We start from the raw sequence: 27,500 nt of genomic DNA, 5'->3' as shown, positions 1-27,500 counted from the left end.
TATATATATATATATATATATATATATATATATATATATATATATATACATATATATATACACACACACACACATTCTCACGCACCAGTACAAATTCAAAATCCGGAATTATTACAAATACAGTCTTTTTCAATAATGTTTTTAGAATAAAATTATTAATAATTACCATTTTTCCTCAACCTGCCTGCATCTTTACGGTTTTGTGTTATAAAATGCATATTCAATATAATATAAAACCACCTTAAGGTTTATAAGCTGTATTATGATATGTAAATATTGGCTAAATGACATAAGATATACTGTTGTTAGTCCTATCAACTCTCCAAGCTGTCCCGTTTTACAGATACAAAAATTCTCAAGCCTTTTCCATTCCCAAGCAGTTTGGCTAAAGGATTTTGAACCTCTAAATGTGTTTTTAGCTGGATTGACTAGTGTAACTTATTTATATGTTTTATATATAAATATATAGATGTATATATGTGTGTGATAGAGAAGAGGAAGATGCCAAAACATATTTAGAAAATTAGAGAAGTGCAAAGTTTTAAAAGTTCTTTGCTGTAAAAAAAATAAAAAAATATTACTTTACTATTAATGTTTTAGTTTAGAGCAAGTATGGTGTTTTTGCCTTTAGGCCAAATTCTGAACTAGTTATGGAAAGGCTCTCTGTTCCCATTGAGTCAAGCTTGAATTGTTCTTGTTGGCAGTGGCCCAAAACTGACTCTCCAGCTGCCAAATGTTCAGCTCTACAGTGTAAGAGAGAAAAATATTAATTTGACAGATTTCTGAAGTTATTTACATCTAGAAGTTAATTTGCTCCCTTATAAAATCTGTGGACAACAAATTATAATGAAAAAGTTTGTTAGAACACAGCATGATGTTATAGTTTAATTTGTTTATAACCGCTGTTTTTTTTTTAATATATATAATGGATACATTCTTTCTAAGGGACATGAAAATCATATGCATTCTATGTAACCACATTTTGCTGTATAAAAAAAAAAACTGTGGTGTAAAATACAAAAAAAAAATCAATTGATCGTTCTATGAGTATATTGTGATTTCTAAAAGACTTTAGCTGCACAGAGCTCAGTGTTTGCTCACATTGAGCATGTGCACAAGCAGATCACACTTACAAATTTTACAAAAAAATATATCCCTGGGTATTAACTAAAAGCAGGGAAGAAAGATAATGTCATAACTGGATTGTCAGATTTACATTGCATTTACTTCTTATTTTGCATACATGACTCTTACTATCAGTGCTATTTGCACATTGTAAATTTTAAGAAAAACTTCCCAGCTTTCATTTTGCAACATAAATCAACGAGAACTGTAGCCATAGCATGCTTAAAGAATATGAGGAAAGCTGTGAGAAAATGTCAGACACACCCATGGAACACCCTTATTCAGTCCACATGTGAAGATTTAGGGAATTATTTAAGAACAGAAAAATAAAGTAAGCTTTGAATCTGTACATTGTGATATAATTTTATCTGTTTTTTTTTTTTATTACATAGTATTTTAAATATACTTTTTACTGTGTACGTTAAGTGCGATTTATTTTACTGCTTACTTAAAAGTATGTAGTAAGATTCTTTAAATACAAATGTAAATGCATTCTTTGATAATGTTTTCTACACTCTACTTTTAATATGTTTTTTGGACAGTTTTTTTTATTAAGCACTATACTGTATTCTGCAATCTCACCCGAGCAGAGAGCTTTAGAGGATTGGGCCTTAGTCACAGATGTGCCTCCTATGCTTGGATTTGAATATTGTAAAATCCTGGACAGTTATGTTTGTGGGGAGAGATTTTAATAAAATGTATTAAAAACTACCTGCTTCTGTCAAAAGCTTCATCTGAGATTTGCACTTTTTCTCGGCAACCCCTATGCAAATCTCTCATAACAGAGTCTGTGGTTGGTGCCAGTCTTAGAGAAACTTTATGAAATAAGCCTTCTTTATTTATTTATTTTTCCTTTTTTTAATCAAGTATGTGGGAAAAGTTTTAATTTCATGCAAAGGCCATATGTTTCTTATGCGGCAGATGTTTGAACTGGTAATATAGTTGAGAAATTGAGCCATCTCACTAGCAAATTGTAGCCAAAGTTAGGTTATGTGCTGATTCTTACCAACTCTCTGGGTTTGCAGTATATACTGTGCTCCATCAAACAAGACATTTTCTTACTGAATCTAATTTGGTTTCATGGGGGTCCACAGTGGGTCAAACCCCCAGCTTAGACACACATAGAGTCTGACCTTGGGAACTAGCAGTAACAAAATCTTTAGAAGAGCATGTGACCTCTCATTGGAAAGAGAAGAATCATCTGGTCATCACATGGTCATTGTAAAATATCAGTTTTCTAACATGCTAGGGTAATACATGTGTGTGGGCTCTGGCACTGTTTTTCTGTCTCAGTTAAATAACTGGTACACCCATGAGATCAATTACTTAAAAGAGGAGAATCTCATATTTCAAATGAGGGGTCAACCAAGAATCCTAGATAGCAAGTGATGAATATAAACATTGTCATTTCTTAAAGGCACACGCAAGTCAAAATAAAATTTTATAATTCGGATAGAGCATGCCGTTTTAAGACACTTTCCAATTTACTTCCATTATCAAATTTTGCACATTCTTTATATTTACACTTTCTGGGGAACAAGATCCTACTGAGCATGAGCACAGCTCACAGGGTATATGTATACTAGTCTGTGATTGGCTGATGTCTTTCACATGATATCGGGGGCCAGAAAATGGAAGAAAAAAATAAATTTGTCAGAAAAAACAATCTACTTCGTATTTGAAATTCAGAGTATGTGCTAAATCATTGCCTTTTTATTATGCATTTGTTAATTATGCAATTCTACTCCATTGAGTGGTCATTTAACCTATTATTATACATCAAATGTAATGTGAGACAATGGGGATGGCAAACATAAGCTCAGCACTTCAATTAGATTCCTAAACCAAAAGATAAGAGACTCCTTTTTGAAATGAGGGGTGATATCACCGTCTGTGAGACTGAATATATTGTTCAACATTTAATCCACTTGGCACTAAGCATGAAGAAATAAAATGGATTTGTCAATGACTGCACTACCCTCTGTACCACAAATAAACAGAACCTTCTATTTATTTCTTAACTCAGATTCACGGTTGCATGACCCTATAAATATATATGTAAAAATGAAAGTTCCTTAGCTCATTAGATTCTTGTTTAAGAGGTAAAAATGGTATAGTTAAAATTATAAATATATTTCTCTCGATAATATATTCTAAACAATTAATTTTTTCAGTGTCTATTTTTAGTATTCTGCCTACATCCAATCATGCACAATACAAAGCTCCCAACCGTACCTATTGCATAGTTTGTGAGCTGAACTACACTACACTGTTCCTCCCAGATATTTTCCTCCGCCCCTACAAGTCTTTCTACCCTACTACAAATATTTGGCGGTACACATAATAAATATATATATAATTAATTAGTTTATTCGGCACTTGCAATTTCAGTGAAAACAAATAATATACTGTATATGTATACCATTTTCCTCAGTTTGTATATTTTACAAAATGTATACTTAAAGGGACACTCAACACTATAATTATAATTTTTGTTGTTTTAAAATATAGCTAATCCCTTAAAGGGACACTCTAGTCAAAATTAAACTTTCATGATTCAGATAGGGCATGTCATTTTAAACAACTTTCCAATTGACTTCTATTATCTAATTTGCTCAATTCTTTAGATATCCTTTGTTGAAGAAATAGCAATGCACATGCGTGAGCCAATCACACGAGGCCTCTATGTGCAGCAACCAATAAACAGCTACTGCGCATATCTAGATATGCTTTTCAGCAAGTGATATCAAGAGAATGAAGCAAATTAGATAATAGAAGTAAATTAAAAAGTTGTTTAAAATGGCATGCCTTTTTCTAAATCATAAAAGAAAAAATGTGGGTTTCATGTCCCTTTAATTATCCATTCCCCAATTTTGCATAACCAACACAGTTATAATAAAAATACACGTTTTACCTCTGTAATTAACTTGTATCTAAGCCTCTGCAGACTGCCCCCTTATTTCAGTTATTTTGACAGATGTGCATCTTAGCTAATCAGTTCTCACTCCTCGGTAAATTCACGTGCATGAGCTCAATGTTATCTATATTTAACACATGAACCAACGCCCTCTAGTGGTGAAAAAATGTCAAAATGCATTTAGATTAGAGGCGGTCTAAGAAATTAGCATATAAACCTCCTAGGTTTAGCTTTTAACTAAGAATACCAAGAGAACAAAGCAAAATTGGTGATGAAAGTAAATTGGAAAGTTGTTTAAAATGATGTGTCCTATTTGAATCATGAGTTTTACTTGACTGTCCCTTTAATAATCTGTCCTTTACTGTATAAACACACAGAGTATCAGGAAATTACTTTCCATTGTCCAAGATAGGACTTTCCATACTCATACAGAAATTCTCACTATCATTAATTGTTGACTGAGAGGAAAATGCTGAAAGTCAAAAAAGGACAAAGGAAGTTAGAAAGAACAAAACAGATTTCCTGTAATTGACATTTTGCATTACTCTGCTGATTACACCTTAAAATCTATCAGCCATGAGAAACAGCAGAATTTGGATAATAAATATATAATGTTTACATCATTATTATTTAACAGTTGACATTACCTAAAGTTATAAATATGCCTTGTTTGATATTTTTTAGCCATCTAAATTAGCGATTGTCACACACAAAATATATTCACTATCTTACCACAGACCTAGGTGTTACCTGTTGAAACATTTATTTTTTTGTGGTAATATTAAAGGGACATAAATCACATTTTTTTTTCTTTCATGATTTAGATAGAGGAGACTATTTTAAACAACTTTTCAATTTTGCTTCATTCTCTTTGTATCCATTGTTGAAGAAGCAGCAATAATGTACATGTAACACCAGGTAAAATGAATTCCAAAATTATGAAGCACAAATTACTTTGAGCACAGTATTCACAATAAGCAGTATAGAGAAGGCCATGCTATGAAATAAAGGTTACAAAAAAAAAAAAAATAACCTCTATTTTAGAATGTTTATTTATTCATTTGTATACTGCTTGTTTCCTTCTAATATTAATAAATATAAAGCAGAGGTGTTAAACACTCGCCATATATCTCAAGATTATCATTTTTTCTGTTTCAGAATTGGGGAGTAAATCAGGGCTAGTCAATTTGTGTTTTTTGTTTTATTCTCAAACATGCAAATCTTTAAATTTGCATCCTATTTACAAATTTAGATGGATGGCGTGTGTGAAATGTGTGTGAAATGTCAGGGGATTGAACAAAAAGGAAAACTAATAATGCATGTGTCCAAGAATCTGATGTGAAATAACAAGTCCTGCTGAGAAGCGTCAGGCTAAGAGGAAATGTGAGGAAGCAATACTTTATAAAGCCGCTAAAGAGAGAACATTTAGATGCTAAGGAAATTCCAGACGGACAAAGAACTATCTTGAAAACAAAAAGATACAGATGCATTTTGAATTAAAGCAGTGTTCTACAGCAAAATGTTCTAGACATTTAGAGTGTTCATTTCTTTGTGTAACTCTGCTCTGGGTGTAAAAGTTGTTGATTGGTGGCTTCATGTGTATGCGTCTCCTGATTGGCTTACCGGCAGTGTCCTGCTTGATAGCTGTAATATGTCTATTTCCAATCAGAACTTTATATGTTTAACCCATTGTCTGGGGTTAAACACATAGTTAGAAAGGGAGGCAATGCAAAAATAAACAAATCGTGAATTTCTGCAATTTGGCTTTTTTTTATTTAGCTTTATTTTTTACAGAGCAGATAAGTTGCTACTCTGTAGAAAGATCAATTTAGAAAATGCAGGTTGAGACCTCAAGTTACCTAGTAAAAAGCCAGGCCTTGAAATGTCCACTAGTTCACTAGTTCTGTACGCGTAAGAAATTGCAGCAAGTGAGGAAAAAATTTACACCAATGATGTATTGTTGTGAGAACTGGCGGTATTGCTTGTATGTGATGTTTCCATGAAAATATCCTCAACGCTGTTTTATTATTCTCTTAATATCGACTTGTATGATTGACAGTAGCATTTTCACAGAGGCATTTAGAGAGGATACATTTTTACTGTATTTCTTTCATTACTCTGAAGACAAAAAAAAAATTATCATCACCTCCCATCTTAAAAATGCAGTACTCTTTATAAGGTTTTAATGACTAGATGTATTGGAAGGCAATTTCACCAGAGCACAGAGCTTTAGATCCTTGGGCCCTAAATCTAAGAAATCTCATCTGCAAGGTCCCTCAGAATTTTCAAAGAGTGTATCCCTAGACTGCTTTGTAATTCCAAAGTTGAACAAAATTTGCTAACAAAATGGCCGTTTTTTTTAAACATAATTATTATTATTTTAAAGCTATGCTGTGCATGGATAAAAACAAAGACCTGTCCAGGGTGACTTAATATTCAAAGTGAAAACTGAAAACCTTATCAAATGCAGTTCTCCTTTTTTTTTTAAAAAAAAAAAAGAAAAAAAAAAAGCTTAATTTCTTAGGTCAGCTTATGCATAAAAGTAACATTACTACAACATACTTTTCACATTAATATAGCTATGTAATAGGTGCAAAGCTCAGAATTAACATAATCATGTTTTCTCTGTGACCATTTGCCCAGCATAGGTGTCACAAATCTCCTAAGAGTTGAATTACAACTATTTACTATTATTTAAAAAAAAAACTAAAAAAAACAACCAAATACAATATAGTTGCCCTCCGCTGAGGCACATCCACTTCCTCTGAACAACCTTCCCAGCATCACTGACTGTTTAAAAAAAAAAAAAAAAAAAAAAAAGACGTCTCTGGGCAGTGGCCATATCTAGACGCAATATCTGAGGCTGCCAAGATGAATAAGATAATCTGACGACTATCTTTTAAAGTCTACAACATCTGAGCATCAAATTGCTCTCTTCGGGTGCTATAGCATCTGCTAATTTGTTTAATGGGTGAAATGCTGTATTTATGATCCCCAACTTTAATCCGGATTGTTAAGGCCAGAGGCAGCGGCCTAGCAGTGCGGTCATAACACCCCCCCCCCCTCTGGTTATTTGGGATAACTACGCTGTAGGACTTTTGTTTCTACTATCTGTATGCTCCAGAGCTTATATCGTTTAGTACAAAATGTGTCTACTATTCTGACAGACATGGAGGAGTTTTATTTAGCTGTGGAGACTTTGTTTTCTGACTTCGAGAAAAAAAATATGTGATAGAATGTATAGAGTAATTCTAAAACTGGAGAAGAAAATCCCCTCAAACAGAACGGACCTAAAGAATGATTTGCAATCGAGTATCGCACCGTCTTCCACTTACTGGGAAATAGCCCTTATGTTGAGCTGTGCCTTGAGGAGTGGGTGGATGCAGAGAATAAGATGGAGCTTCCTCTTTGGGCCTCTTCGGTGATATTCCCCAAAGCAGAGTGATCCGGAGCCTAAGGAAAATTGATATCCTGGGATATCTATATATGTAGTAGTAAATAAATTTGGCATAAAAAATTTCATGGCACTTTGGCCCATGGAATGGGTGTTGTTTGTGGCATTGGAGGAATTGTTAAAATAAGTGACTGGAACTATGGAAAAGCAAATCCAATGTGTGTTGTCAGGACTGCTCATGACTTTGTAAGGGTTGCAGCAAGGTCCAAACTCCAATAATAAATTAGTATGCATAAGAAATACTGAAATAAGGGGAATAAAAGGATGAAGAAGTCTATGAAAAGTGGAAATGTACAACTCCTGTCCCAAACACACATGGGATTCATTATGAATCTGCTACTGTGAACAGTAAATATCTTCATGTGAGGGAACCAAGAGTAGGGTCAAAAAGGAAACTAGAAGTTTTAGGAGATTACACCTCCTCCTTCTCTAAAGATGGTGATGACACCTGACAATAAGGAGCAATCGGATAATTGTAAATCTATTAATGTGCTAAAACCTAATGACTGGGTTGTGGTCAGGAATGGAAATATGCTCTATCCTGATCCAGTCAGTTTTGCCTAATGCAGCTAAATGAGAGTAATGCACCCATCAAAACAGTAAAATATTATCACTGGCCTGAAAAGGTAGATGGAATTTTATATCTGGAAAATAATATTTATTAAGAAAATTGAAGCTCCCATTCCATGTGGAGGTACAAGGGTTCATTATGTGCCAGATTACAAGTGGAACAGTATTTACCGCTCCCGCTACAGCGCTAATTGCACTAGAAGTACACTTTTAACACACATCGGGTTGCTCTGGTATTATAACTTGAAAGTATAAAGTTATTGAGCTCACGCAAACAGGTTACTTCTAGCGCAATTAGACTGATGCGCAAAAGATAACCTCTTCCCCCGTAGAAGTCAATTAAGTCATCTACAAAACATTAATGCATACATCCTTTTAAATAAAAAATAAATTAAAGGAAATTCTTGTAACAAAATAATCTCCTGAGATTAATTTACCATATACTATAAATGCATTACAAGATTTCCAAAGAAATACTGAGATAATAATAAAATAAAAAAATATGTGGAAGAAAGCACTCTAAATTCCACATCCGACACGATGGAATTGCCCGATAGCTTCTACTAGCTGACATTTTAAAATGCAATATTGCTTTGCGAAGCTGAGGTCTGTATACATAACTTAGTTTTCCGGGTTTTATTTTGAATCCCTGCAACGCCCCCTTTTTTACATCACAACGTGGTTGGTGGCCTTAGAGGGGCTACCGTTTATTATGGGGTGATAATTACCATTTCCTATACCTGTTGAGTATAGGGGGCTAATTAAACCTATTATATAAAAATATATTCCCTCATACTATGTTATTGTGTAAACTGAGGTACAAGAGTAGCCTATAATTTTGTTATTGAGGGCAGTTAAATATCATTAATCCCTCATATTACATAGATGTGAAAACTAAGGTTCAAGACTGGTATATAATGTAGCTGAGGGTAGCTAAATATTATTGGTAAAATTGGAGGTTTGCAATTAGGTTAATGATTTATTTTTGCAGAAGTTATTGCTAAATGTTGAGATGTATTTGTTTTTGAGTATTAGACGGACGATTGTACTATTTTGTACATTGATATGTTCTATTTCCATACAATGTTTCTTTTGTGAATCTGCTGTATTACTATTTCAAAACGTATTATTTAAACAAACAAACCTGAAAAGGTCAAGTGAAACACTATATATTCTAATAATTATGGATCTCTGCTGAGGCGCTCCCACTCTCCCTGACAAACTGGTTAGCTCTGCCCCTCTCTAGTTGTGCATGTACTGATTATAGCTTGAGGGGCAGGCGCTAACCAGTTTGTCAGGGAGAGTGGAAGCGCCTTAGCGCACCATAACTTTAATAGGAGCGCTGCGCTTGCACTGCCCTCAGCAGAGCTCCACACTGACTAGTAGTGGGCACAGCCAGAATTAATATGTATCCTTTGTTATTTCAAATAATAAAGATGAAATTATAAAATAAATATTAAATTGCATAATGGCCAAAGCAAAACAGGAACATTAACCTGTCCCTAAAATGATTCTTGGGATATTGGGACATTTCACTAGAAACTGGGACTGTAGCAATAAAACCAAGACATCTTTTATTGCATGTAATAAGCATTGACACCATTTTGTAAACTAGTTTTAAGCATGAATATGCAGGTATGAAATCCCAGTCCCTACAAGCTTGTTCATGTGTCTGAAATTTGAATTTAATACTCAGTTAAACTTTCATAATTAAGACAGTGCATGCAGTATTCAGAGACTACAATTTACTTCTGTTAGAAAATTATCTTTGTTCTCTCGGTATCCTTTGTTGAAAAGCATACCTAGATAAGCTCAGGAGCAACAATGCACTTCTGGGAGCTAGCTGATGATTGGTGGCTACACACACAAGCTTTTTGTCATTGGCTCACCAGATGTGTTTAGCTAGCTCCTAGTAGTGCTACTGAGTGAGGAGCTGTCTTTAACGCTTGCAAGGGGGTTAAACATATAGTTAAAGGGACAGTCTACTTGAAAATGTTTAGTTTTAAAAGATAGATAATCCTTTTATTACCCATTCCCCAGTTTTTCATAACCAACACCGTTATATTAATATACTTTGTACCTCTGTTATTAACTTGCATCTAAGCCTCTGCAGACTGCCCCCTTATCTCGGTTCTTTTGACAGACTTGCATTTTAGCCAATCAGTGCTGACTCATAAATAACTCCACAGGAGTTAGCGCAATGTTATCTATATGGCACACATGAATTAGTGCTGTTTAGCTGTAAAAAAATGTCATAATGCACTGTGATAAGAGGCGGCCTTCAAGTGCTTAGAAATTAGCATATCATTCTACGTAGGTTTAGTTTTCAATAAAGAATACCAAGATTACAAAGCAAATTTGATAATAAAAGTAAATTGGAAAGTTGTTTAAAATTGTATGCCCTATCTAAATCATGAAAGTTTAATTTTGACTAGACACTCACTTTTAAATTAATTGTTGTAAGCAAGTAATTGTACAAAAATAAATACTAAAATGCTGTAAAACATTAAAGCATTTACTTTTTACACTTTTAGGTCTGTTTTTAGTTAAAGGATTCCAAAAGTTTTTTTCTCTCCATGTAATCTAATTATATAAATCTAATCTACATAAACGAACAATCATAACTTAGCCACTTTTTGTTGAAAACGAGCGTTATTATTGTAATTATAACATATATCATATTCGTGAATAAACGTCATAGAAGCCATACCCACTTTAACAGTGCCTGCAATGCAAATTCTTGTCTCCAATCAAAAAGCCTGTTCGTGCATATCATTAAGGCATTGTTGCGTCACCCTGCGCATGCGCTATTGAATCCCGTGTTTTGCGCATGCGCACATTGCCGCTTTGAATAAACAGAACCACAAAGCATTTACTGGCATAACGCATGCGCTCTTAAAAAGACTATTGATTGCATAGGTATTCATAGGTATATACATAATTATAGTATTTGTAATACTATTGTTTCTCTGTTTGATTTACATAAAGATATTCAATTAAAATAAAAACCTATGTATTCGCAATGAATTGATAATGAGGGTTAAGCTTATGATATTATCGTTATTATGCTGTTTCTATTATGACATTCGTATTTTAAAGTCATTTTAATGTTTGCAGTTAAATCTTGATTGTATGACATTTATCAATCTTAATGATAACCAAAGATGATATAAATAAGGTCAATAAGGGCAATTGAAAGCTTGCGGTACTAAGTTTTTAAACATTAATTTTAAACTGCATTAATATTAAGTATATCAAAAAGTATTCAGAATATGAAATTATGTTAGATGAATTAAGTATCTGAATTAAATAGGGGTTTAATTCATCAAAAGTATAAATGTAAAGTAAGAACTGAGAATTTATGCTCGTTATTGCAAGGGTCAGTCTCGCTACGCATAATTACAATCTTACCTGTTCTATAATGCTGTCACATCTGTTTCCCAGTATCGATTCAGACGGTCTGCTTGTTCAGATTAGAGTGACGTGTATGGTGACGTGTTGGATTGCTCGCGCATGCACAGTACTGCGCAAATCGGCCATATTAATAACTCAGGTTATCAAGTATTATTCGTTATTCAAACTAAAGGTTAAAACGGTGGGTTTGGAAAGCAATTCATTTTTGACATGGAATATTGATTGAACAGTAGTAATCTGACACGCAAAGCCTATTACAAATATGTATATCATAGATGTATATATCGAAATAAGATAAGTGTATTCAAAAGTTTAGTGTCCCTTTAATAATCATATACAACAATTAGTCTAATGAGATTGTGCTATTTGTATACTATTTCACAATGAGCACATGCACCTGTTCAATTATGTTAAAGTTATATTATATGATAGAAGTGCAGTGGCCTCTTGTGGTTAAATTTAAAAGTTTTGAGCTGTATCTGTTGAAATCTTTCTGGAGTAACAAGTATACTTTTATGGGCAGGAGTGGCACATAGTAGTCAGTTTCAGGTCCTGAGCAAGACTCAGTGTGAACCAATCAGCAGTGGAAATCACACAGTCCTGCCAGTCACCAGCTGTGTTCATCTTGGAAACTGCAATGCTTGTGACTCCCTATTTAACCTATTTGTGGAGATTAATCATATAGATCTCCAGGGTCAGTAGTGCAAAACTTGCATGCTCCAATGAAGAAGAGTGTATTTGGCACTACAATGTTGGTTTTTGATGGAATAGACCATAAACGCCTCTTTCTTTTGTCTTAAAAAAAAATGTGCTTTGCTCCATGCCCCCTAGAAAGGCCAAAAAGCAAACTGTTACCTAGGTTTTCAAAATGCTGCAAATCTGCTCAAAAAGTTATTGATTGCAGCATTTACAGGTTACAGAATTTTGTTTTTTTGGCCTATTGAGGGATTGTGGGACAAGCATCTTTTCTTTCATATAGGTGGCGAGAGTCCACGAGCCGTTATATATGGGATACACAATCCTACCAGTAGGTGGCAAAGTTTTCCCAAACCGCAAAAGCCTATAAATACCCCACCCCACCTCACACATATCTCAGTTTTACATATAGTCAAGCTGTGAGGTGATTAAGGAATAAAAGCAGGGAAAAAAAGATGTACTTTAAACAAAACAAAACAAAAATAAACGAGTGGGGCCTCATGAACTCTTGCCACAATAAAATAAATTAATTTATCAGGTAAGTTCTTACATAAATTATGTTTATTTTTACACAAAACCAAGAGGTGTTTAATTTCCCTTTTTAAAATAAGAAATAAAAAACAACATACTATTCACTTGGTTGCCCTTTGAAATGAGCCATGATTCCCAATTTTCAGAGAGTGGAACTAAAAAGAGGCAATGGGTACTGAAGTAAAGTTTCTATATCAAACAGTTTAACTCTTTAAACAAGAAATTTAAATTGTTTCTACAAATTCACATTTTTAATAAACAACTTTATACTATAGGTGGCTTTCAGATTGTAGTAACATTTCATGTCCCTCTAATACACCCAGACATTTCCCAGAAATTATAGCCTGATTTTCTTAAAGGGACAGTACACTCTGTAAGATTTTTATATAAAAAGTTATACATAATAAAACCATTTTATAATATACTTTTGTTGTTTATTTTGCCCCCTTTCATGTAATTTTAGCCCTGACAATTGAGCATTTTTTTTAATTCTCAGAACTTGAAATGTACCCTGCTAACTTACAATGTCCCTTTAAGGCTATAACCCTGCTACACATGTCCCTAATTGGCTTTATATGATAACCACTGCAGAACAATACACTCTGTACTAATCTTATAACCTGGGCTAGCCTTGTTGTCTGTGAACTAAAGCTCAGATTGGCTCCTTAAAGGGAAACTCAATCAAAATTAAACTTTCGTTATTCATATAGAGCATGCCATTTTAAACAACTTTCCAATTTACTTTCATTAACAAAATGTGCAGTCTTTTTATATTTAAACTTTTTGGGTCACCAACTCCTACTGAGCATGTGCAAGAATAAATGTGTATGCATTTGTGAATGGCTGATGGCTGTCACATGGTATGTGTATGCATTTGTGATTGGCTGATGGCTGTCACATGGTACAGGGGGAGTGGAAAAAGACATAACTTTTAAAATTGTCAGAAAAAAAATCTACTACTTATTTGAAGTTCAGATTAAGTGCTATTGCATTGTCTTGTTATCGTGGCAAAAGGTGGGTGGAGTTTGGCTATTAAAAAGTAATTACAGTAAAAAGGATGTTAATTTGTTTTAAAAGCATTAAGACTTGGCTGATGTGGTGTTCTATAGTAACACAGCACAAATGTCTTGTAATTTTAAACAACTTTCCAATTTACTTTATCAAATGTACTTCCTTCTCTTGGTATCCTTTGTTAAAAAAGCATACCTAAGTAGGTTTATAAGCAGCAAAACATTATTGTGAGTTAGCTGCTGATTGGTTGCTGCACATATATGCCTCTTGTCAATGGCTCACCAGATATGTTCAGCTAGCTCCCAGTAGTGCACTGGTGCTCCTTCAACAAATTATACCAAAAGAATGAAACAAATTTGATAATATAATGAAACTGGAAAGTTGATTAAAATGTTATGCTCTATCAGAATCATGAAATAACATTTGTAGGTTCCATGTCCTTGTATACAGGAAAAATATTTAAAGTGAAAGTACATTTTGTCCCTTTAGAACACATCAATGCATTGTATAACAGTATCATATTAACATCGCTATATTTGTTTCTATGAATTAGATTTTTTGCCTTTTTTTTCCATATTATTTTAATACCGTTCTCATGCTGACTCCTCCCATCTTCTACTTCCTATATTTCTCAGTGTTGTCGTAAAGAGCGGTCCCACCCGCTCTATACGTATCACAAATGCGCGTTCACAAGGACCGAGTGCGTTGCGCATGCATGAATCGCTGATTCTACCTTCAATGCGCATGCGATTCTGTGTTCACACTCAGTGTTCACTGCTCAGTCAGTCTGAAATGGAATGCGCCTGCGCGAATCGGAAGCGCGCGTCTAAGGTAATAGTCAAGAATCTACATTTGCTACATGCACAGACCCTTAAATAGGCGGATTACATCACTTCACGGCCGCCTAACGGCCAGTATTTCAATTGGAAAATAAAGAAACGTGATCAGGAAGTAAAAATAATTTAAAGAAAAACGAGTTGAATTTATCGTAGAAAAAAATATGCTTTAATTTAGGATAAAACTTGATTTGCAAATAAATTTAAAAAAAAAACATGAATGAAAGTCCTATTAAAAGGGACAGTCAAGTCCAAAAAAAAAACTTTCATGATTCAGATAGGGCATGTAATTTTAAACAACTTTCCAATTTACTTTTATCACCAATTTTGCTTTGTTCTCTTGGTATTCTTAGTTGAAATCTAAACCTAGGAGGTTCATATGCTAATTTCTTAAACCTTGAAGGCCGCCTCTAATCTAAATGCATTTTGATAGTTTTTCACCACTAGAGGGCATTAGTTCACGTGTTTCATATAGATAACATTGAGCTCATGCTTGTGAATTTACCATGGAGACAGCTGATTGGCTAAAATGCAAGTCTGTCAAAAGAACTGAAATAAGGGGACAATCTTCTGAGGCTTAGATACAAGGTAATTACAGAGGTAAAACGTGTATAATTATAACTGTGTTGGTTATTGAAAACTGGGGAATTGGTAATTAAGGGATTATCTATCTTTTAAAACAACAACAATTCTGGTGTTGACTGTCCCTTTAATTTTCAACATACTATATTACTGCGGTTCGCAAACAGCTAACTTTACTTTCACTTTAATGCACAATATAATTTCAAAATATGAAGTTAAAATAGTGACAAAAAGTACAAAATTCAAATCCTTTTTATTTTCTTTTTGTTAAAGGGACAGTCAACACCAGAATTTCTGTTGTTTAAAAAGATAGATAATCCCTTTATTACCCATTCCCCAGTTTTGCAAAACCAACACTGTTATATTAATACACTTTTTACTTCTGTGACTAACTTGTATCTAAGCATCTCCTGACCGCCCCTAATCACATGACTTTTAGTTATTATCTATTGACTTGCATTTTAGCCAATTAGTGCAGTGTCTGCCACTAGCCATGAGCGTGATCACAATGCTATCTATATGGCCTACATGAGCTAGCTCTCCCCTGCTGTAAAAAGCTAAAAAAAAAAAAAGAGGAGGCCTTCAAGGGCTTAAAAATTATCATATGAGCCTTCCTAGGTTTGCTTTCAACTAGAATACCAAGAGAACAAAGCAAAATTGTTGATAAAAGTAAATTGGAAAGTTGTTTAAAATGACATGCCATATTTGAAAAATTAAAGATTTTTTTGGACTTGACTGTCCCTTTAACTGTGTCTAACAGCCTTGGCGATTGGGCTGTAGATGAGAATTCCTTGAGCATGTCTGAAATTCTCTCACAAGTCCCATCATATTCTCTAAGCATATATTATCTCGCTAAATATAAGATGGTGAGTTTGTCTCAAAATATGAAATTCACTTGTTGCACTGATAGAAAAATATATGTATGGAAAACTAGGGGTAAATGCAAGTTAAATGCTGAAAACTGTTTGTTTTGTATTTGCTTATCAGTGCCAGATACTCACTGTCACATTTGTCCCGTGAGATTCTCCATACCAGAGACTATTATTACTTTCTATGGGAGGCAATCTCACCACCTGCTGGGACTTCTAGATTTACACCCTTGATATTCTGTGAGATATTTTTACTCCATGCTGGCAAATATTTAAGAATTGAGTCCTAAATGATGATTGTAACAGTATTATAAGGAACTGATATATACAATAGATAGATAAAGATAACATGTTTAAATAGTGATCTTTCATATGCATGATAGAAAAGTTAAAGGGACATGCCACCCACATTTTTTCTTTTATGATTTAGAAAGAGAATGCACTTTTAAACATCTTTCTAATTTTCTTATATTATCTAATTTGTTTTATTCTCTTGATATTCTTTGATGAAAAGCATATCTAGATATGCTCACTAGCTGCTGATTGGTTGCTGCACATAGAAGCCTTGTGTGATTGGCTCACCATCTGCATTGCTTTTTCTTCAACTAAGGATATTTAAAAAATGAAGCAAAATAAATAATGGAAGTAAATTTCTATTCTCTATCTGAATCATGAAATAAAGATTTTGGGTTTAGTGGCCCTTTAAGTGTTTCTTTTTATGAAGTTGTGTGTGATAAAGAATGAGAAGAAAGTCTAAGGTAAGTGTGCAACCAGATGACTGACAACTGGCATGGGATATCATAAACACTTACTGTTCGTATCTTGGACAAAAGTGCATGTGCACGACTACTGTTGATTGCTCCAAGGGGAATCTCTTTCACCAGCAGGGGGCGTTGAAAGGGAAAACATTGCAAAATAGGATTTCTTATTTAAACTGGTGGATTGGAAGCCAGAATGTATTGACAATTTAAAGGGACAGTCAACACCAGAATTGTTGTTGTTTAAAAAGAAAGATATTCCCTTTATTACCCATTCCCCAGTTTTGCATAACCAACACAGTTATAATAATATACTTTTTACCTCTGTAATTATCTTGTATCTAAACTTCTGCTGACTGCCCCCTTATTTGAGTTCTTTTGACAGACTTGCAGTTTAGCCAATCAGTGCTCACTCCTAGGTCACTTCACGTGCTTGTGCTCAATGTTATCTATACGAAACTCATGAACTAATGCCCTCTAGTGGTCAAAATGCATTCAGATTAGAGGCAGTCTTCAATGTCTAAGAAATTAGTATATGAACCTCCTAGGTTTAGCTTTCAACTAAGAATACCAAGAGAACAAAGCAAAATTGGTGATAAAAGTACATTTGGAAGTTGTTTAAAATGACATGCCCTATTTAAATCATGAAAGGTTTTTTTGGGACTTGACTGTCCCTTTAAATTCTATTGCTGTGAATTTACAATAGTTATGCAGTTTTTCTGTCTGAGTTATTTTACTTTTATGAATTATTGTCAAGTAGCTTTGTTAATTGATCTATTTCTTGATTCAGCAGCCATCCTCAGCTGGTGATGAGACCCAAAAGGCAAAAACTGTCTGTGGTTAGACTTGTTTTAGGTCATGTATACCACCCCATGCTGTGTTTATAAACTGTTAATAACAAATAACTGGAATAATCATTAAATGGAAATCATGATAAAATACCTTTGGAATGAATTGTATTACTCATTTGAATGTGTCTGCCAATACAGCCACAGGGAGATGGATATATATTTTTTTTAATGTTAGGCTCAACGTTCTGCAATCTGTGTTTCATTGTGTAGATTTAAGGGGGGGGGGGGTGGGATAGAATCAACCCCTGTTACATTCCATAATAAATGTTCAGTATTTTCATAAATCAGACGTCTTTTTATGGTAAGTGTGTAATATGTTTATCTAGAGGGTAGGCAGAATTAGCACAACACTACGTTTTATGGAAAGTGCTATAATAAATAGTATAATCAGCAAACTATTACTTATCTTTTTATGTCTTAGAACAACCTAACAATTAATAGCAGTGGGTATTTATATTGGCATAATCCTGTGAAATAAAGTATATAACCTTACAAACCCTACAAAACATAATTATATCTTGCCACCTTTTTTAGGGAAAAAAAATAAATCACAGCTAAAGTCTCAAAAAAAAAAAAAAAAAAAAAAAAAAAAAAAAAAAAAAAAGCTTTTACAGCCAGTGTTCGGGTAGCTGTCTAGGTTAGTAGATGTGAACTGGTCAATGACTATACACCATTATAGTCGACAAATTACTGCTCTAGAGGCCCCAAAAGGGTTAAACACTTAGTTAAAGTACTGCTCTTGATCCACAGAGCACAGCCGTTCCTGGACTGATACTCCCCGCTGATTCACTAAGCAGCACTAGTCATACGACCCAACTGTGTAGCACTGCTGATTGGGACCATTAGTGCTCTGCGGGTTCCAAGTGGTGCATCTACAATAGAACCTATTTATGAAGCTGCAATTATTAATTAGAACATGCCATTTTTTTACTATAATGACACTTAGAGATCTAGATTATATTCCACTTGTAAACTTGTAATAAAAGAAAATGTCAAAGTTTGTATGGAAGTCTTTGTTGTTCCTACTAGGTTTACATCTGGAATATGATCTAGCCCTAACGTTACTATAGTTTATAATATGCTAACTATTGTTAGGGAAATAAGTGACATTGAAGAAGATATGTTAGGCTAAGTCTATATTGGTTAATAGAAAGAGTTAACACATTTGGGAAGCTAAATTTATGTTATTGTCTTTTTATTACCATATATTTTGATTGTACAAAACTAACAAATCCTAGAGGGTTAATATTATTAACTTTTAATTCAGTTTGTTGAAATTAAAATAAACTTCAGGCAAAGCATGTACATTTTATGAGACTTTTCAGTTTACTTATTTTTATCTAATTGACTTTGTTTTCTATGTATCCTTTGTTTTAAATAGTGAGAGGGTTTCTATGTAATCTTTTTAGCCAAGGTACAGTTTGATTTAGGAAAGCCCTGTTTCTTGTATTAGCTTGGAACTTTAAAGGGACATGAAGCACAAAATATTTCTTTGATGATTTAGATAAGGAAAAGTTTCCAATTAACTTCTATTACTAAATTTACTTTGTCCTCATTGTATCCTTTGTTGAACAGAATACTTGGGTAGGTAGCATGCATCACTCAAAAGCAGCAGCAGTTTTACAAAAATAGCACTAGATGGCAGCAGTGTTTTTTTCAATGAATAACATTGTTGCAAAGCTGCTGCCAATAGTGCTTTAAACATGCTATTGAGTCTACATACCTGCATTTCAAAAAGGGATACCAAAAGTATAAAGTAAATTTCATATTTTTTTTGTTAATTGAACAGTCTAATTGACTTTTAACAGAATACTCACACATGTACTTCAGTATTGCACTTATTGCCAGGTCTGTAATTGGCAAATTATCAATATCCTTCTAAGATTCTTTAAAATAGACCTTTATTCAGCAAAACATGGGTCCAATACAGCAAACTGCAATGTTTCGGGCTACAACATGCCCTTACTCATGAGTAGGGTTGAAACCTGCCCCGGTATCACCGGGACAGGCCCGGAATCAGGCGGAATGTCCCGTGTGCCTTGGTCTGCCACCTGGCCTGTATTTTACCTTCTCAGCCAGTAAAATAAAGCCCATGGGAGGAAGAGGTGATGTCAGTGTGAGTCAGGGTGGAGTGGGAGGGCCAGCTCCAGGGCAGCAGCAGGAATTGAGCTGGGTTTAAGCCGCGTCCTCCTGGGTACTACAGCCAGCTAGCTACACGCAGCATGCCGCACACTACTACTGCTGCCTTTTTCTCAGGTTTTCTCTGCGGGCTGCGGCAAGCATGCGGATAGCAGAGCGTGTGCTGCCTCAGTGCTGGACCCCCGGGATGATGATGCTGCTGTCCCACACAGTGACACACACTGCGGTTGTAATAAGGTGACAGGTGCCGCTGACACACCTAGGGCTTATATATTATATATATAATTATGATATATATATATATATATATATATATATATATATATATATGTATATATATATATATAATTTCATATTGAATTTGAGGCCACGAGAAGCCACGCCCTGAGACACACCCTCTCCACCCCATTTAAAAAGTGTCCAGGAATCTTCTGGGCAAAAGGTGGCAACCCTACTCATGAGTAAGGGCATGATGGTGTAGCCCGAAAGATTGCTGTTTGCTGTATTGGACCCATATTTTGCTGAATAAAGTTCTATTTTAATGAATCTTGGAAGCTGGAGGACATTGTTCATTTGCTCATAATAATTGCTGTGCCCACACCTGCATTTGTAAGGTCTGTAATTGGACCAGCTAGGACCATGGGACTCGAGTAGTATTGATAGTGGTGGCAAATAGGGAGAACTAATACTGTTTTACAAGTTAAATGACCCTCATATGGAGTCCAATGGCTGGGTATTATTGGGTATTCGTATTCACTCATGTTAAATCTGGATTTACAGAGGTTCAGCATCTAAAAATTTCTCCTGCCCTCAATAGGGTTGCCACCTTTAGTTCAGGCCAAACCCGAACACTCTTGTGCCGCACTCAACGCAGGAATAATGAGACACATTTAATTAAAGGGATATTCCGGTCAAAATTTCAATGCACATAGATGAATCCCATCTTTGAATAGAAACATATTTGCAATATACATGTATTGACAAAAATGCTTCTAGTAAAAACGTATCACTGTTTTTTCTCTGCACGTGCACGTGAAGCAGAGTTATATATTCTCAGTGCACCAGCATTTTAAATACTTCAGCTGCTTAAAATGCCAATGTGACTTGTATCATATTAGCAATTAACAAATTGAGTAATTACCCGATGATACAGCCACCTTAGGCTCTCTAAGCAAGTGCTGTGTTTAAAATAAATGCTGGTGCACGTTGCATACTTAAATACACATTTGATACAACTATAACTTTTATTAAAATCATTTTTGCTATTACATGTATATTACAAAATGCATCCATGTGGATTACAATTTAGGCTTGAATGTCCCTTTAAAGGGCCACTAAACCCAAAATCTTTCTTTCATGATTCAGATAGAGAATAGAAATTTAAACAACATTACAATTTACTTCCATTATTTATTTTGCTTCATTTTTTTAAATATCCTTAGTTGAAGAAAAAGCAATGCACATGGTGAGCCAATCACACGAGGCTTCTATGTGCAGCAACCAATCAGCAGCTAGTGAGCATATCTAGATATGCTTTTCATCAAAGAATATCAAGAGAATAAAATAAATTAGATAATATAAGTAAATTAGAAAGATGTTTAAAATTGCATTCTCTTTCTAAATCATAAAAGAAAAAAATGTGGGTGGCATGTCCCTTTAAGTATAAACATCTATCTATATATCAAGTACTGCCCAGGGCCTAAACCAAAAATTGGCTGGCTCCTTAGCTTAGATGCCTTATTTTTCAAATAAAGATAGCAAGAGAATGAAGAAAAATTGCTAATAGGAGTAAATTAGAAAATTGCTTAAAATTGCATGCTCTATCTGAATCATGAAAGACAAAATTGGGTTTAGTGTCCCATAATTGAGCTGCATGTTGCAATGTTGATGTTTCATTTTCAGCAGCCAGATAAATTACATGATGTTCTAATATTCAGCAGTACTTACAGGCTGTGCAGAGAGTACAATATCTGCCTCCTGAAAGCTTCCTCCAACTGTCAGTCAGACCTGCACCGAGGAGTAATACACCAGTGTGCTATTCTGCCACTCTACAAGGCTTCCTGCACTGTGGGAGGGGCAAATTGTATAGACATACATAGAAAAAGCTATTTCCAATCCAGATAAATTACCTGTAACAGTGGATCTTTTCACTGGTTGGGAACTAGCTTATATTTTTACATATTGTAATCAGCAGTGAAATGTGGGCATCAGCTAAACCAGGAAATTCCAAGTCTGCGTAAACAGCCGTAGGCAAAAAGGATGATCTTCCTGGAGTCATTCTGAAGTAATAGATGACTCCAGCCTATGTCATCAGAAGTAATCATGAAATTTGCCCAAAGGCCAAAATATTTAAATGAGTTGACTCTAGAGTCATTCACTGGCTTTTCATGCTTGTGAAGTCATCAGTAAGGTAATCTGCTAATCATTCTGAAATCATCTCCCAGAATTATTTTATCTTAGCTGATGACTTTACTCTAGGATGGTCTCTAAAGTAATCCTGTTTGTCTTGGGCAGGAAACCCTGACAAAGTTTGAAACGCTGACTGTCTGGACACGTGGCAACCCTAGCCCTCAATCCTACATTTCTTGGGTTCACTGCTCCCTGTCCCACCCAATCCCTTCCCAAATCACTCACCAGGACTGCTCCCTATTTCATAGAACAAAATATTAAGATACATTTAGATTTTTGAGCTGACCATCAAGATTTTAAAGTGGTGACTAAAGGTCTTAAGAGACGATGTAATGAAAAAATCAAATTGCTCTGATTTGTTGGTGGAAATAATATCTGCATATGTTCTAATTCCTCTATAATTAAACTCTGGGTAACCGCTTATTATTTGTTCATATGTGATGTTCAGCTTTTTTATAAGTGATATTAATAAAATAAAAAAAAGATGTCACCTTTGTTTTGTAATTTATTTGCAGTGAGACATTCTAAACCTTGCCAACTTTACAAAGGTCACAAAGGTTGTATCATGTTTGCAAAGTGTTGAATCATATTAATGAGGTCAGTTCCGAGGAAGACACGAACGCTTTGTATTAAGTATTGTTGTGACAGGGACAGTGCCAACGTCATATATTACATAATGGAAAATACATTTAAAAAGGCATAAGTCAAAATTAACCCCCGCATTGACAGCTTTGGTGTAAAAGGGCCCATCACTATAAATACATTAACAATACGGTACATTAATAATTAATTGGTGTATTAAGTAAAGCTTTTCAACACCAATTTAATATGTATTGCAGTTTTCTATTGGTGTTCCTGTGCTACAGAATAAAAATGTTTTGTTTGTTTGCTTGTGCATGACAGTGAAGTAAAAAAAAATTTTTTAATGGTACATGCAACCCAAAATGTTTCTTTCTTGGTTTAGAAAGAGCACATAGGATTTTAAACAACTTTCTAATTTACTTCTATTATCATATTTTCTTCAATCTCCTGATATCGTTTTTGTTGAAAAGCAGGGATTTAAATTAAGGAGCGTACACGTGTCTGGAGCACTATATGACAGTAGATTTGCAAGAATGTTATACATTTGCAAGAGCACTAGAGGGCAGCACTATTTCCCGCCATGTAGTGCTCCAGAGACTTACCTAGGTATCTCTCCAACACAGAATATCATGGTAACAAATGAAATTTGAAAATATAACTAAATTGGATTTTTTTAAAAAAAAATTGTTTATTGTATGCTCTGTCTGAATCACAATTTTTTTTTTTTGGGGGGGGGGTCGCATCCCTTTAATGATTCAGATAAAGCAGTTTATGGCTAACCTTAGCACCCGATTTCCCATGATGCTTAGGCACTCTGCAGTCTTGTTGAGCATCATGGGAAATGTAGTTCTTAAACATCTGGGGGTATCGAGGTTCACCACTGAGAGAAAGCATACAATTTTAAGCAACTTTCCAATTAGCTTCATTTCCCTGGCATCCTTTGTTGAAAATTATATATAGGTAGGCTCAGGAATAGCAAGCACTACTGGAAGCTAGCTTGGGATTAGTGGCTACACATATATTCCTCTTGTTCATTGTTTCACTCAATGTGCTCAGCTAGCTCCCAGTAGTGCATCGTTGCTCCTTCTACATAAAAGGGGTTGTTGCTGTATTGGTCCCACAGAGAATATTCCTTTAGTAGATTGTGCTACCTGTTAATGGACCAACAAAATAATGTGTGTTTTTTTGTATTCCAAAACTTTCAAGACCTAATAGGTCTCTTCTTCAGATGTAGATGTAGATTTACATCTGAAGAAGCGAACTGTGAGGTCTTGAAAGATTGGAACTAAAAAAAACTTGATTTTGTTGCTCCTTCAATAAAGGATAACAAGAGAATGACACAGATTTAATAGAAGTAAACTAAACAGTTGTTTGAGATTACATGCTGGATCTAAATCATGAAAGAAAAATTTGTGGTTTCATGTCCCTTTTAAAATGATTTCTGTTTTAAAAATCTAAATCAGATTTATCTCTTTTTGCTGGAGGCCACCGGTGGTGGTGGACAAAAGCACACAGGGTCTTTATTTCTTTTCAATGGAATCCATTATTTCAGTATTGGATTAGGATAAATGGGAGCATCTTCTGCCCATTGCTTACATTTTGGGAACATATGATATAAATACTTGACAAATATAAGCATAAAGTATTTATAAAGCAAAGAAGTCTGTATATGTATTTGAGTTTATGTATATTAGAATCGAATGGCAAATATGGCCATAGGCAGCGGCATTCAGCTGTTTCGAGTGCTGGATCTATTGGTGTAAAAGTGCAACACACTTGTTTTGTTCTTGCAGATGGATAACATTCTTGCAAAACTGCTGCCATAGTGTTCCAGAAATGTTCTTGCTCCTAAGCATTTGTCCCTGTTTTTGACCAGTTTTGTCATGTAAGCGGGCAGATGCAGTCAATCGGACTTTTCAATGCCGTGCAATGTGCGCTGTAATTCCTGCAAAGAGGTTTATATACATGAACATGAAGTGTGCTATGTCCTTTCTCAATGTGATTGGTGGTATGGATTCTATTTGGCTGTACCCGCCTGCCTACATAATAAAGGGAGACAAATCCCTGGGGTATGGGAGTGGCTAATGTAGTGAGTAAAAAACACCAATGTGGGTGGGAAATTGACCTTTATAGTGCAGTTTGCCTTATCAGACTCCAATACAATGGACGCATTCACAGTAGTGTAATGAATACATTATAGCATTAATTTGTGCAAAGGCCTCTTAAAGCCCAAGGATGTGACCCTAAATTACATTAAAGGGACAGTCAACACCAAAATGTTTGTTGTTTTAAAAGATAGATAATCCCTTTATTACCCATTCCCCAGTTTTGCATAACCAACACTGTTATATTAATACACTTTTTACTTCTGTGACTAACTTGTATCTAAGCATCTTCTGACAGCCCCCTGAACACATGATATTTTATTTTTTATCTATTGACTTTCATTTTAGCCAATTAGTGCAGTGTCTGCCACAATCCACGGGCATGATCACAATGTTATCTATATGGTTTACATGAACTAGCTCTCCCCTGATGTGAAAAGCAAATAAAAAAAGCATGTGATAAGAGGCGGCCTTCAAGGTCTTAAAAATGATCATATGAGCCTTCCTAGGTTTAGCTTTCAACTAAGAATACCAAGAGAACAAAGCAAAATTGGTGATACAAGTAAATTGGAAAGTTGTTTAAAATGACATGCCCTATTTGAAACATTAAAGTTTTTTTGGACTTGACTGTCCCTTCAATATGGCATGTTTGAGTAGCTGTTCAAACTTAATTTGACACAGAATACCTAAAGAGCAGACAATATGAGATAGGAATACAAAATTTAACTATACTTACCACATATATGTCGCCAATTGGTTTCAAGAGAGTTTAATCAGGTAAGAAACTGCAAAACAGAGGAGATTTTCCTTACATTATAGCTGCGGCTAATTGTACCAGCACCAATAAAAAGTCTAGATGGTTTAACTCCAAATAAGGAAAGTGGATGGGGGGGGGGTAGCTATTAAAAAAACAGCAACAAATATATGTTGATTTATTACAACACTGCAGAAAATTATATTTTATTATCTTTTTAAAAGAGCGTATTTTGACATTCATTAGTTATAATTTTTTCGTTTTTATTAGATACTCCTGTCTGACTTTTTTTTTTCTTTCTTTTTCTTTCTTATAAGCCTTTTTCCTCTTCATAGTAGGGCTGTGGGAGCTGACAGCCAATGAGCATTTATACAGTATTGTCAATTATGTACTTCCTGATAGTTTAAATTTATAGTTAAACAGTTTTTAGTTGACCTTGTTTATCCTTTAAAAACATTTGATAAAAAAAAATAATAAAAAAAATCCTGAGTATAATGTTTTGTTAGCAGACCTTGTATTTTTTTCATAGTCCAGAGACATGCTCCTTAAAGGGACACTGAACCCAAATTTTTTTCTTTCGTGATTCAGATAGAGCATGCAATTTTAAGCAACTTTCTAATTTACTCCTATTATCAAATTTTCTTCGTTCTCTTGCTATCTTTATTTGTAAAAGAAGGCATCTAAGCTTTTTTTTTTTTTGTTTAGAACTCTGGCAGCACTTTTTTATTGGTGGATGAATGTATCCACCAATCGGCAAGGACAACCCAGGTTGTTCACCAAAAATGGGCTGGCATCTAAACTTACATTCTTGCATTTCAAATAAAGATACCAAGACAATAAAGAAAATTTGATATCAGGAGTAAATTAGAAAGTCGCTTAAAATGTCATGCTCTATCTGAATAAAAAAAGGAAAAAATTGGGTTCAGTGTCCCTTCAAGGGGGACAAAAAAAAGCAAAAAATCAGGTGTAAACCAAGTGAGAAAGAAGACTTTGTACTATGATAGTCATATAATCATTTCCTTAATAACAATTTAAAAAGTTATATTTAAAGTGATTGTAATTTTTTTTTTATTTATAAAAATGACTTTATAAAACTTTGCCCCTCCTGGTAGGATTGTATATCCCATATGTCACTAGCTCATGGACTCTTGCCAATTACATGAAAGAAAAAGGCATATTTGGTACAATGTGGGAGACACAGCTCCCTTTAGTGCAACAACATTGTCAGTTGAATTTTACATAATAAAAAAGTGATTGTAAATTTTGATGATAAAGTGCCCGGTTTTTAAAAATTTGATTAAAAACAGGGGCACTTTAATTCATCAACATTTAAATTTCACTTGTGTTGTGAAAAAAATACTTACCTTTTAAACTTGACAGCCGCTCCAGCTTCCCCCAGTCGTCGCAAGCCTCTTCCTACGTCAGAAATGACGGAAAATCACAAAAGTCAAAATTAAACTATCATGGTTCAGAAAGAGCATGTCATTTTAAGAGTCTTTTCAATTTACTTTGGTTATCAAATTTCCTTTTGTATCCTTTGTTGAAAAGCATATCTAAGCTCAGGAGCACCAATACACTACTAGGAAGTAGCTGGTGATTGGTGGTTACACATATATACCTCTCGTCATTGGCTCACCAAATGTGTTTGTCTAGGTTCCAGTATTACATTGCTGTTCTGGAGATTAATTTTAACTGGGGTTAACAGATAGATCATTATATTATTGCACTATTGATTCCATATATCTAACACATTAGGGGGAATTTTGTGCATGTTCCCTTAACAGACACAAATTAATTAAAAGGTCATAATAGTCAAACAATTACATGGCCTAATTATTTAGAGTGTTATCTTCAGACTATCGACCCCGCACTACTATGTATTTAACCCCCATAAAGG

The 27,500-nt window shown here is 34.6% G+C and overlaps 1 protein-coding gene across 1 annotated transcript in view; it reads left to right on the top strand.

The window, feature by feature from the left end:
- Positions 1-27,500, top strand: part of TNS3 (tensin 3) — a 588,043-nt gene that overhangs the window by 695 nt on the left and 559,848 nt on the right. The window lies entirely within an intron of this gene.

Source organism: Bombina bombina, chromosome 5 (assembly GCF_027579735.1).
Source record: "Bombina bombina isolate aBomBom1 chromosome 5, aBomBom1.pri, whole genome shotgun sequence".
NCBI classification, from domain to species: Eukaryota; Metazoa; Chordata; class Amphibia; order Anura; family Bombinatoridae; genus Bombina; species Bombina bombina.
The sequence above is the reverse complement of the archived record's forward strand: the minus strand, read 5'-3'. Positions and strand labels throughout refer to the sequence as shown.